Source organism: Ctenocephalides felis, unplaced genomic scaffold (assembly GCF_003426905.1).
Source record: "Ctenocephalides felis isolate EL2017-DRISC unplaced genomic scaffold, ASM342690v1 CF-g0.4_SCAFFOLD_01170, whole genome shotgun sequence".
In the NCBI taxonomy this organism is placed as follows: domain Eukaryota; kingdom Metazoa; phylum Arthropoda; class Insecta; order Siphonaptera; family Pulicidae; genus Ctenocephalides; species Ctenocephalides felis.
Genome location: NW_020537324.1, coordinates 38255804 through 38268194, shown reverse-complemented (window position 1 = coordinate 38268194; position 12391 = coordinate 38255804).

The window sequence follows — 12391 nt, the reverse complement described above, 5'->3', positions numbered from 1 at the left end:
GAGATACATCGAATGGCTTTTAAATTTCTGAAATCGGTTCAGGCGTTTTTGAGCAAAGGTCGACGAAAAGTCTAATTTTGACAAATGCCAAAAAACGATACCAATTTTTGCAAACTTTGACGAATTTTTAAAGCTAAACGTAGAGCGGTAATATTTTAGTATGATCTAGAAGACTATGATATCTACTCTCAAAAAAAAAATAATAAAAATCGTCATTTTTTTTTAAAAAAAAACTTTATTACAAAAAAACGGCTCGGCCGATCTTTACCAAAAACTAATCAAACCAATATCTTTGAATTGGTTGGGAATTGTAAATGGTTTTTGAATGTTCAAAATCGATTCAGAATTGTGAGCTATAGCTTTTTTTATAAAACGTGGACGAAATTTTTTTCACTTTTCTGCGATTTACAAAGAAACGGCTTGGATGATCGTCGCGCAAAGTTGATAAACCCTAGTCCTTAACGAGATACATCGAATGGCTTTTAAATTTTTGAAATCGGTCCAGCCGTTTTTGAGAAAACGTCGATTTACGTATGCGTGCACACGCATACACACACACACACATACTTTTTCCAAGTTTTATCTCATTCGATTCAGAATGGCTTGAAACGCCGAGAAAACATAAAATTAGCGAATCTAATTTTTTGATGAAAACATAAACTTCTTCGGGAAGTTAAAAATATTTCATATTATAAAAGATCAAATTTGTTAAAAAAATTCAAAATTCTCAAAAATCAAATTTTTTCAGTACCCAAAAATGTTTAAAGCTTTTACAAAAATTTTAATTTTCGGTACGGGAAGTTCCGGCAATTTGCCTTAAGGCACGGTGCCATGACCACTAGTTATACCACTTTTCGTGGGCGTATAATATATTAAAACTTTTAAGCATTCTGCCGATCATCTCCAAATCGAATCTTTATCAAGCTCCAGCAATTTGCTTTTAAATCTTTTAAGTCGATGCGATCGTTGGAAATACAATTTTTTTATTTAATTGTTTCATGAGAGTATATATTTAGTAATTTTAAGTATACCCTGACAGAGGTGTAAAAAATAACAAATAGTAAATAAAGAAGTAAATTAAGTTAAAAAAAATGAATTTTACAAGAGATAATTAAAATAAATAGTTATTCTAACTCTGCTGATGAGTATTTTTGCCGAAATACAAATTCAAGGTAGTATACATCTTATAGAAGAGCCAATAGGAAACCAGTATGTACTACTACTACTATTATTACCTGGCGTACTAAAACAATTTAAAAACTTAACAATCTCGCGGCCTGATTCTATGCATAATTTTCCTTGTTTCACATTGATGTTTTCAACTTTATCACTATTATAATAGATATTTATTTTTTTGTACTCTATATACAACATTTGATGAGCTAGATGAGGAAAAAGCAGTCATTTCATGCCAAAATCATAAACATTAAAGTATACTGCTGGGATACAACATTTTATAAGCTACATAAATAAAAGATAGACTTGCTACGCCAAATTCATAAATATTAGCAAAAATATTGTAACCTGTAGAAATTTATTAACCTCTTAATTTTCGATTTACATTCGAAAACGGTCAAAGTTGTACAAGCTGGCGCAGCGTTTGTAACTATTTTGCATGGTTTTGCATAAAAAATCTTTTGTAATACTTGCTATTACCGTACCGGATAATATGCCCGTAATGCGTAATATTTAACTTCCCTTAGGGTAGTTATAGTAATGGGCCGAAAATCGAAAATGAAAATGTTTGCATATCTTCACGTTTTGAAGGTTTCTGAATATTTTGGCATATTTCAGAAAAAATGTATGTGTGTGTGTGTGTGTGTTTTATGCGTCCGCATTTTTTCGTTCACGTTTTCGGGCGCACGGATAAACTGATTTGAATTGTTCAAAAAACATTCGATTCCTATTAATAGGGAGAAGTGCTGATTAGTTTTTGGCAAAGGCAGGTCCAGCAGTTACGGAGATACAGAGCAAAGAGTGCAGAAAATAGAAATCGAGTTTTTGAGAGAACGGAACGTCCAATTTCAATGATCCAAAAATATTCAATTTGTAATGATTGGAAAAAGTTGTGATTAGTTTTTGGCAGGCAGGCTCAGCCGTTTAGGAGATATAGAGATGAATGTGCAAAAAATGGCAGCTTTTTTATTTCAAAATTAAATATTTTTAAAAAATTTTTTTTTGTATATCGAAAATAATTCAGAATTTAATTTTAATTCTGGCTAAAGTTCTAAAGCTCACTTATATATTTTAAATAAATAATTTTAACTTTGTAATTCAGTTTATATAATTCTTATAAATATTAGACAATGATATAGTATTTATAATAATCTATTTGAAAACATTTAATATTCCTCGAACATTTCGTTACGGTACGGGAAGTTCCAACAGATTATTTTATATATATATATAAATATATAATATATATATATATATATATATATATATATATATATATATAAAATTCTTCATGAAGGAATAATCCTCCTAAACGATTATTCGAATTTTGATAGATCTTTCTGAAGTTTGTTAAAGGAATCCTTTCAGTGGTGTAATTTTTTTTTTTTTTAAAACAACGTCGGATATCAATAAAAGAACTAATTATAAGAGAAAAATGTTTTATAATGTTTTTCAAAAAATCAAATACTTTTCAAGTTACTGACTACTGAAAATTCGTTTTTTTGGCGTTTTCTTCATTTTTTTTTGCAAATATCTCCAAAAATATACATTTTAACGAAAATCATGTGATGAACTAATGAACAAAATTATATCAATTATAATCTTAATAAATCGGTGTTGTATAACGTGTCCTAGGAACAATATTAAGCGTTCGAGATTTAATTATTTTATTTGAAACCATCTAACGGCGAGATGTAGTATTTTATATATTCCATGGTGTTTTAGTGCATAGAGCTCAAAATGAGCTGTAAAATATATGTACTGTTAAGGGTCTGTTTTTATTTCATTTAAATCAAATAGTTTTATGAGTGCCATTTCCAACAAAATTAAAATTAATCGTATTTCATCTAGAATTAACTTGGTTCAAGAGATTCCAAAATATCATGCAAATAAGTAATAATGTATATCGAATTATCATAAAGAAAAATGTAATTAACTTCCCGAAGGAGAAGTTTATGTTTTCATCAAAAAATCCGACCATAGCCGTTTAATTTTAAAAATTCTTCAAAGTTTGCAAAAATTACTATCGTTTTTTTGGCATTTGTCAAAGTTAGACCTTTGATCGACGTTTTCTCAAAAACGCCTGAACCGATTTCAGGGATTTAAAAGCTATTTGATGTATCTCAATGAGGACTATCGTTTGTCTGTTTTGTGAGACGATCTTTATATATTCCATGGTGTTTTAGTGCATAGAGCTCAAAATGAGCTGTAAAATATATGTACTGTTAAGGGTCTGTTTTTATTTCATTTAAATCAAATAGTTTTATGAGTGCCATTTCAACAAAATTAAAATTAATCGTATTTCATCTAGAATTAACTTGGTTCAAGAGATTCCAAAATATCATGCAAATAAGTAATAATGTATATCGAATTATTATAAAGAAAAATGTAATTAACTTCCCGAAGGAGAAGTTTATGTTTTCATCAAAAAATCCGACCATAGCCGTTTAATTTTAAAAATTCTTCAAAGTTTGCAAAAATTACTATCGTTTTTTTGGCATTTGTCAAAGTTAGACCTTTGATCGACGTTTTCTCAAAAACGCCTGAACCGATTTCAGGGATTTAAAAGCTATTTGATGTATCTCAATGAGGACTATCGTTTGTCTGTTTTGTGAGACGATCTGCCGAGCCGTTTCTTTGTAATTTGAAAAAAAGTGTTAAACTTTTCGTCCACATTTAACCTCAAACTACCGAACCGATTTTAAAAAATCAAAAACTGTTCGAAAGATATTAGTTGGGAATGATGCTGATTAGTTTTAAGTGAAAATCTACCGAGCCGTTTTCTTGTATTTTACCGTTGAAAATAAAATTGAAGCCGATTTTTATGGAACTTTTTTTGGCGATATATATCATGGTCTTATAGAACTTACTGAAATATTGCGGCCTTACGACCAGTAGTTTAATTTTAAAAATTTATCAAAGTTTGAGAAAATGATTAGTTTTTTTGATGTTTGTTAAAATTCCACTCGGAATACTTTTAATGACTCATAAATTAATTTATTTTTTATTGATTAAGTCGATTAATTGCACATATCGGGAAGTTCATGGAACTTGCCTCAAGGCTAAATACCAAACCAACTAGTTTAGATATTATTACTGAAAACAATTAATATATAGTACGAGATTATAAAAATTATGGGCAACATTATTGAAGCAATTATTTTGAGTGAAAAAACCAAAGTTGATATTGTACCTTTACCGCGGATACCATATATAATAATTTTTTCTGAATTCGTTAAAACTGTAATCCAATACGCATATCTTATGCTATAAATCACAAAGGCTGACGATACATTTTTGTGTGATAAATTTGGAAAATCGATGTTTTAGTCGTGAATAAACAAAAAATCATTTATTTATACATCCTTTGGCATTAAAATAAATTGAGCTATTGGAAATAAATTTGTTCAATAAATTGTAGTGTATATTTCTAATATACTATTTCATTGAACATATTTCAATATTTGTTTGTTTGAAGGTCTTACAGTATAATTAAACTAAAGGGTTAAGTGTGGTTATGAGACTCATCATTTGTAGCAGTTGTACATTTATACACCCATATACAGTTTGGTATAGATAGATTGTATTGTAAAAAACATAATAATTTTTAACTAAATGGTAAATATCAGTACAGGTTATTCAAAAAATTGGAACTTTTGAATTGTAGACATGCACACACACACATCCATTTTTTCTGAGGTATGCCAAAATGTTCAGAAACTTTCAAAACGTGGATAAATGCAAAAATTTTCATTTTTGATTTTCAGCCCATTACTATAACTATCCTACGGGAAGTTACCCTTCGCCTTCCCATTTTACCATTTAAATATAGCTTAATTTCAATTCTTATTGATTAAGTTGATTATGTAGACGCATCGGAAAATTCATGCAATATTTCTTAAAAATGTCACTTACAACTAGTTAATCTTGATTTTTAGAATCTCCATTTAGATCATGAACTTTACCGAACTTTATATGAAGTATCTTTAAAAACCCCAAAAAAATTTGTCATTTAATTACGATGCAACAGCTCGGCCGATCTTTGCAAAAAAAACTATTCACACGCCCCCAAAATTGGCGTATGTCATGCGGTTTTAAATGTTTAAAATCGGTTCAGAAATTTTGCAAAAACCGTCGATAAAAATCTTTGCATTTTCCTGATTATTATAAAAAAGCAGATCGGCCGAAAAGAACCTTTTTCGAATTATTATAATTATATCGAAATAGACAAGAGGTTTTGGAGAGAACGTATCATCCGATTAAAATGATTCAAAAATATTTTTGTTTGTGTGGAAAGGTGTAGAGGATTTTGCGTAAGGAAAATGTAGCGGTTTTAAAATTGTGAAAAAATTTCAAACTTTATTTTCTAATTTCAAACTAAATTTTTGATTTTTTGTTTATTTTTTTTTCAAAGTCTTCGAAACTATTTTTTTTAAATACTGAAAATTATTTGGCTTTATTAAAATTTTCAAAAATATACAAAGTTTTTTTAAATTTCGAGTTTTAAAACAAATTTATATACTTGAATTAAATATATCCTTGCAAACTCTTCTAAGTCTGTTACTGACTGACAGTAAACAGTATTAACAGATCCAGCAGTTTCATAGACACGGATTGAAGCAAGAGCATATGAGATTAAATTAATATAAAGTGAGAAAACCTAACAGTTTGTCTTATGAAATATATGATAAGGCAAACTATAGTATCATTTTTGCTTATCGGCTTTCTATTAAGATTCTTGAATGATTGTTTTTATATTTTATATTAAACATACATTCGGTTTTAGAAAGCTCCATTCCACCATAGAACAAGCATATAGAATCTTCGAACAGATAAATGCAAATGTACTGCTTGTTTCCTTGACATATCCCAAGCCCTTGACAAGGTTTGGCATGCCGGATATCATCATAAATTAAAGAATAATTTATCTGCACAATTATTCTTAATATTAAAATCATATCTTACTGACAGAAAATTCTATTTTAGGTTAGCGAACCAAAACTCATCTCTCAGAAATATTAACTCTGGTGTTCCACAAGATAGCGTGCTAGGCCCTGTACTATTCCTCATATTTACATCTGATATACCAACTTCTCCAAATACTGAAATTGCGACGTTTGCAGATGACATATGCATTCTACTCAAGCTTGAAGACCTACCAAGCCTTGAAACATGGCACAATATTTGGAGGTTAAGAATTACCGACCAAAAATCAGTACACATCACATTTACATTGAGGAAAGATATTTTAATAAATATCCATCGATATTTATTAACGGAGAACAGATACCAGGTACCACCGGCAGATGCTTTTAAATACCTGGGTATACACCTGGATAGAAATCTGAATTGGAAAACACACATTCAGAAGAAAAGAAAACAACTGGAAGAAAAAGCCTATATACAAAAAACTATAAAAAGCCTAAGGGCCTTTATTGGTTATTAGGAAGAAAGTCTCAACTATCGACACTCAATAAACTATTAAATTATGAAGTTATTGTGAAACCCATATGGACTTACGGAATAACCCTTTGGCGGACAGCATATAAGAGTAATACAAGTTATTAAAAATTTCCAAATTAAGATTCTAAAGATCATTCTGAACGCCACAAATCCTAACGAGCTCGCCAAAGCGCTCATATCAATAAACTAAACCAAAAGACAAAAAAGAAAAACGACCATAGACTTAACTAACGCATAAAACCAAATCAATTCATTTAGGATAGAATGCAACTGTGCTCTCTTCCAAGCATTCAACAATTCATTTGCAGACAGCTTCATTTTTGTAATATTACATATTTTGTAATAAATTTATTTAATGTATGGGTGTAAATTATGCTTAAATTCATGCTTATTTATCTATAATTATATACACAATAAAAAAAATATTGAAAAGGCAGTGAACGAATTATATCTATGCATTTATGGAATGTTAGACTCTGTTTATCGAAAATTATAAGCATATATATATATAATATATATATATTATATATATATATATATATATATATATATATATATAATTAAACTAATGTAATAGGCATAAACTCACACTGTCATAATTCTTCTGCGGCAAGCAGTGGATCGCCACTCTAGAACAAATAAAACATTCAAGTTACTAACTAATATAATTCATATATGAAAATATAAACAGTATTATTTTAGTATTTTGACGCATATAATTATCGATCTTTTTAGAACAATATTAGCTACAAAATACCATTTCTAAACAGAAATCAGATAATTTGCAAATTGATTTATTTCACTTTCTATCATACCCACAATAGTTAAAATGTTTTCCTGATTATTGTTTATATTTCTTTTTTTTATAATAAACATATTCTTAACCAATTACTAAAGTCATTTGGTAACATTTTAAATAAAGTTATCTTTTAATGCATATTTTATTGTATTTTCACCTGCTTTTAATTATTTACACGCACTTTTTATTTACTTTTTAGTCTTAAATTTTCTCAAACTATTCAGCTTGCTTTGCTCGTTTTAAAATTAAAAAATACTAATGATCGACTTACATGTTGCATTAATAATATTAATTTCAATATATGTACTTATTATTATATTGGGAAAAGTTTTCAATACATTTGTACGACAATGAATCAGTATATTAATGATTCTAAAAATCCAAAGCAATGTTCTCAAGGCGTATTATAAATTTGGATAATTTTTTAAGTACAAGTGGTTAATTCATCGAGAGAAAGAAAAGCTGTTCTCACAAGATTTTGTCATTAACTTCCCGTAGGGCAAGTTATAGTAATCGCAAAAAAATCTAGAATGAAAATTTTTATATATCTTTACGTTTCAGAGGTTTCTGAATATTTTAGCATACCTTAGAAAAAATGGATGTATGTGTGTGTGTTCGGATACAAATTTTCGTCGACGATTTCGGGAACACGGATGAAGCGATTTGAATAATTCAAAAAACATTCGATTCGTATTGATAAGGAGACGTGCTGATTAGTTTTTGGCAAAGGCAGGTCTAGCCGTTCCGAAGATATGAGACAAAAAGTGCCAAAAACGGTAACTAAGTTTTTAAGAGAACGGAGCGTCCGATTTGAACAATTCAAAAAACATTTTACTTGTATTAACAAGATGAAGAACTGATCAAATTTTCATGACAGGTCTAGCGGTTTCGGAGATCTAGTAAAAAAAATGCCATCTGGCGGTCAAAAATGATCATTAGACATATGTACATCAAATTATCAGATATTTTATAGAGATTTTAACAATAAGTATAAATTTTGTTTACATTCCTATGGGTTCCGTACCAATGTTTGGGTTGGTACGTTTTTCCTATGGGTTCCGTTAGACGGCGGTGCGGCGCTTACGCGCTTCGATATTTCGTCTCTATGCAGTTAAAGCAGTACGATTGCTTTGAAAAAAAGTTCAGAATTTCCAAAATATTTCAAAATAAATTTTTCTACTAAGTCTTTTTTTTTTCAAAAAAAGTAAATTTTTGTCAAAAATTTATAGTTTCTCAAAAATCTAATTTTTTCAGAGTAAATTTTTTTCAAAAATTTTAATCTTTTAAAAAAAAAAAATTTGGTACGGAAAGTTCCAGCAATTTGCCTTAAGGCACGATGCCATGCGCCCCACTAGTTTAAATTTTGTATGTGACAAAACTAACATTAAGTTCAGCGGTTTGAATTTCGATTAATTGACTAATATAATAATTAGTCAAATAGCCTATTTATAGTCATCAGTCGAAATTTAACCCTTTGCTATGACCAGTTGTATTAATTTTTCATTGAGAAGCGAAATTATTGAATTCATAAATCTAAAATACAATGAATTGTTTTATTGCATTTTAAGTGAATCTCAAAGCATTTGAATTTGAATATTTACTTTGTAACTACACTTTTCCAACAATTTTTTTTTTTTTTTTTTTTATTTATTTTAACAGCGATCAGAATTATGAGTTCTATGAGCTGTTGTGATCAATTATTTACAATTATTATAGATGGCAACCCAAACAGTTGCCCATCTCTATGTGCTGAATTATTCAATTGTTGTAATAGTGATGACTTTTACTTCCAAGTGGCATTTGCCACTACAGCTATGCCCACGAAAGGCAATTTTCACTTGAATCATATTTGAAATCTATGATTTCAAGTGAAATTTGGTATCAAGCTGCTTTGATACCGAGCGGACCGAGGTTGGATTCGAACCCGGGACTAGGATTTGCTAGCCCACGTCCTTACCACGGGACCACGGCCGGCCCCTTTCCAACAATGGTCATCATTTTAAGCAAGCGTTGATATAATCAGCATATGATTAATATGTGGAGTGACGGAAAGTGCTTATCTCGAATCACCTGAAAAGGGGAACAGAGTGCCTTCAAGTAATCACTAAACTCGTTTATAAAAAGCAAAGTTATATAGAAGATATTGAAGTTATATATTGATGAAAAAATAAAATAAAGTAAAGTATTAGTTAGTAATATAAATTTCTTAGAAATTTCAATGAAAACCAAGATCTATATCTCTACTTAGGCTAATCTTCATGTACCAAATAAGATATAAGACTTAGGCTAGAAAAACACCACACCACTGTTGATTTGTTTATTGTGTGAGTAACCCATAAGCTCCTGTCTTCCTATATAATAATAAAACTTAAAACATTATTTATTATTTACTTGTTATTAACTTCCCGTAGGGCAAGTTATAGTAATCGCAAAAAAATCGAAAATGAAAATTTTTATATATCTTTACGTTTCAAAGGTTTCTGAACATTTTGGCATACCTTAGAAAAAATGGATGTATGTGTGTGTGTGTGTGTGTGTGTATGTATGTATGTATGTATGTATGTGCGTGTGTGTATGTATGTGCGGATACAAATTTTCGTCGACGATTTCGGGAACACGGATCAACCGATTTGAATAATTCAAAAAACATTCGATTCGTATTGATAAGGAGACGTGCTGATTAGTTTTTGGCGCAGGGAGGTCTAGCCGTTCCGAAGATACGGGGCAAAAAGCGCCGAAAACGGTAACTCAGTTTTTAAGAGAACGGAGCGTCCGATTTTAATAATTCAAAAAACATTTTACTTATATTGACAAGGTGAAGAACCGATCAAATTTTCATAAAGGCAGGTCTAGCGGTTTCGGAGATCTAATGAAAAAAGTAAAAAAAAATGCCATTTGGCGGTCAAAAATGATCATTAGACTTATGCACATCAAATTATCAGATATTTTATAGAGATTTTAACAATAAGTATAAATTTGGTTTACAGTCCTATGGGTTCCGTACCAATGTTTACGCGTTATACGGCGACGCGGCGCTTACGCGCTTTGATATTTTGTCTTTATGCAGTTAAAGCAGTACGATTGCTTTGAAAAAAAGTTTAGATCTTCCAAAATATGTCAAAATAAAGAAAACATTTTTTTTTCAAAAAAAAAAAATTAAAAAAAAATTTTTTTTTTTCAAAAAAAAGTAATTTTTGGTCCAATTTATAGTTTCTCAAAAGTCTTATTTTTTTGAAGTAAATTTTTTTCAAAAATGTTAATCAAACAGTGCAGGGAGTTCTCCGAAAGACGCACAGACGTTCACGACAAGCAAAGGTGCGGGAGGCCATCGAGTTTTGGGACCGAAAATGTGTCTTGCTTACCGAGTTAATACTTAGAGGGTACACTATAAATTTGGACAAGTACTGCGCGACAGTAACAAAACTCAATAAAGCTATCCAAAATCGCCGGAGAAGAAGACCGAGCAAGGGCGTGGCGGCGGAGTTTTTCGAAGCGTGTTTTCAGAAGTGGAAAACTCCTCAGAAAAAATGCGTTGAAAGATCTGGCGACTATGTAGAAAAATAGTTTGAAATACAAGCTTTCCAATGGTATACACATTTATTGCAATAAAAAATGCCTCAACCCTGAAAAAAATGTGGGAACCTTATTTTTTACATCACCCTCGTAATTCAATAATGATTTCTTGAAATAAGGTGATCTTTGAATTTGGAAGGGGAAGTTATAGTAATTTATTTAGTAAGTTATAGTATTTATAATTATATTAAGAGTATGGTAAGTCATAGTAATTTGCAGAAACTAAAAAATTAGTAATTTTGTATAATGTGTAAGGACGTGGTGTATAAGTGGTATAGACAATGTGGCAATATAAAAACAATAACATCACAGTCCAAACGTTAATTTTAAAAATAATTTAGTTTGACCATCTTTTGCTAATATAATACAATCAAAATGGGAGGTTTACCCACTTCGTATGAAAAATGTGGTATAATCCAATCCCAGACATTAGATCGGATACTGATTACAGTTTCTTCAGAATTTTTTAAATTTCTAGATTTTGAGTACGATTATTAACAATCGATGGTTAACAATACTCTAAAAAAGTCACATTTCAATAAATAGGAAAATTTTTATATATTATAATAACTCTCTTAGTAATAAGGGTGTTCCATTTGCAGCCAGTATCAGATCAGGATATAGTTTGCCATGTCGTGTTTGCTATACCAAACTATCTCTTGTGTAATTTGCCCAAGTGCCTGGATGTTATAATGTTGCCGAGATACTAAGATTTGAAACAAAAATTCTCACGATCATTGAGCATATATTGTCGGTACGTCATCGTCAGTATGTTCGTGTCAGTGGGTTTCTCGCGATTTGTTTAGTACTAGCCTCAGTGCCTTGCGATGTATAGTCTGTAGTCTCCGAAAATTCCTTTTTGTTGTCGCATTTTGTACGGAAGCAGCGTACCTTCGAACATACGTATTTTGATCGTGACAAGCATTCGATCGCAAGTTTGCGTAAAAGTCATACCACGTACACACGCTTACGATTTCCTTTAATAGTGCAGTAAACGGAGCGTTTTAGGTCTGAATTTTTTTACTGTGCTCCGAATTTCATGAAATTTTGGAATTAGGTTCATCTTACCCTCAAGTTTGAAAGTGGAAACAATTGCGGGTTGCGTCATAATCCCCCGGGGGGTTGACACCCCTTCTCAATTGTGTAATTACATTTTTTCAAAATAACGCCGGGAATCGATAGAAGAACTAATTATAAGAAAAAAATGTCTCTTATAGTTTTTCAAAAAAACTAATACTTTTCAAGTTACTGGCCACTAAAGATTCATATATTTTTGGCGTTTTTCTTCGTTTTTTTGCAAATATCTCCTAAAATATACATTCTAACAAAAATCATGTGCGCAGTCTTTAAACATTCATAACTCTGTCAATTTTTGTGTGA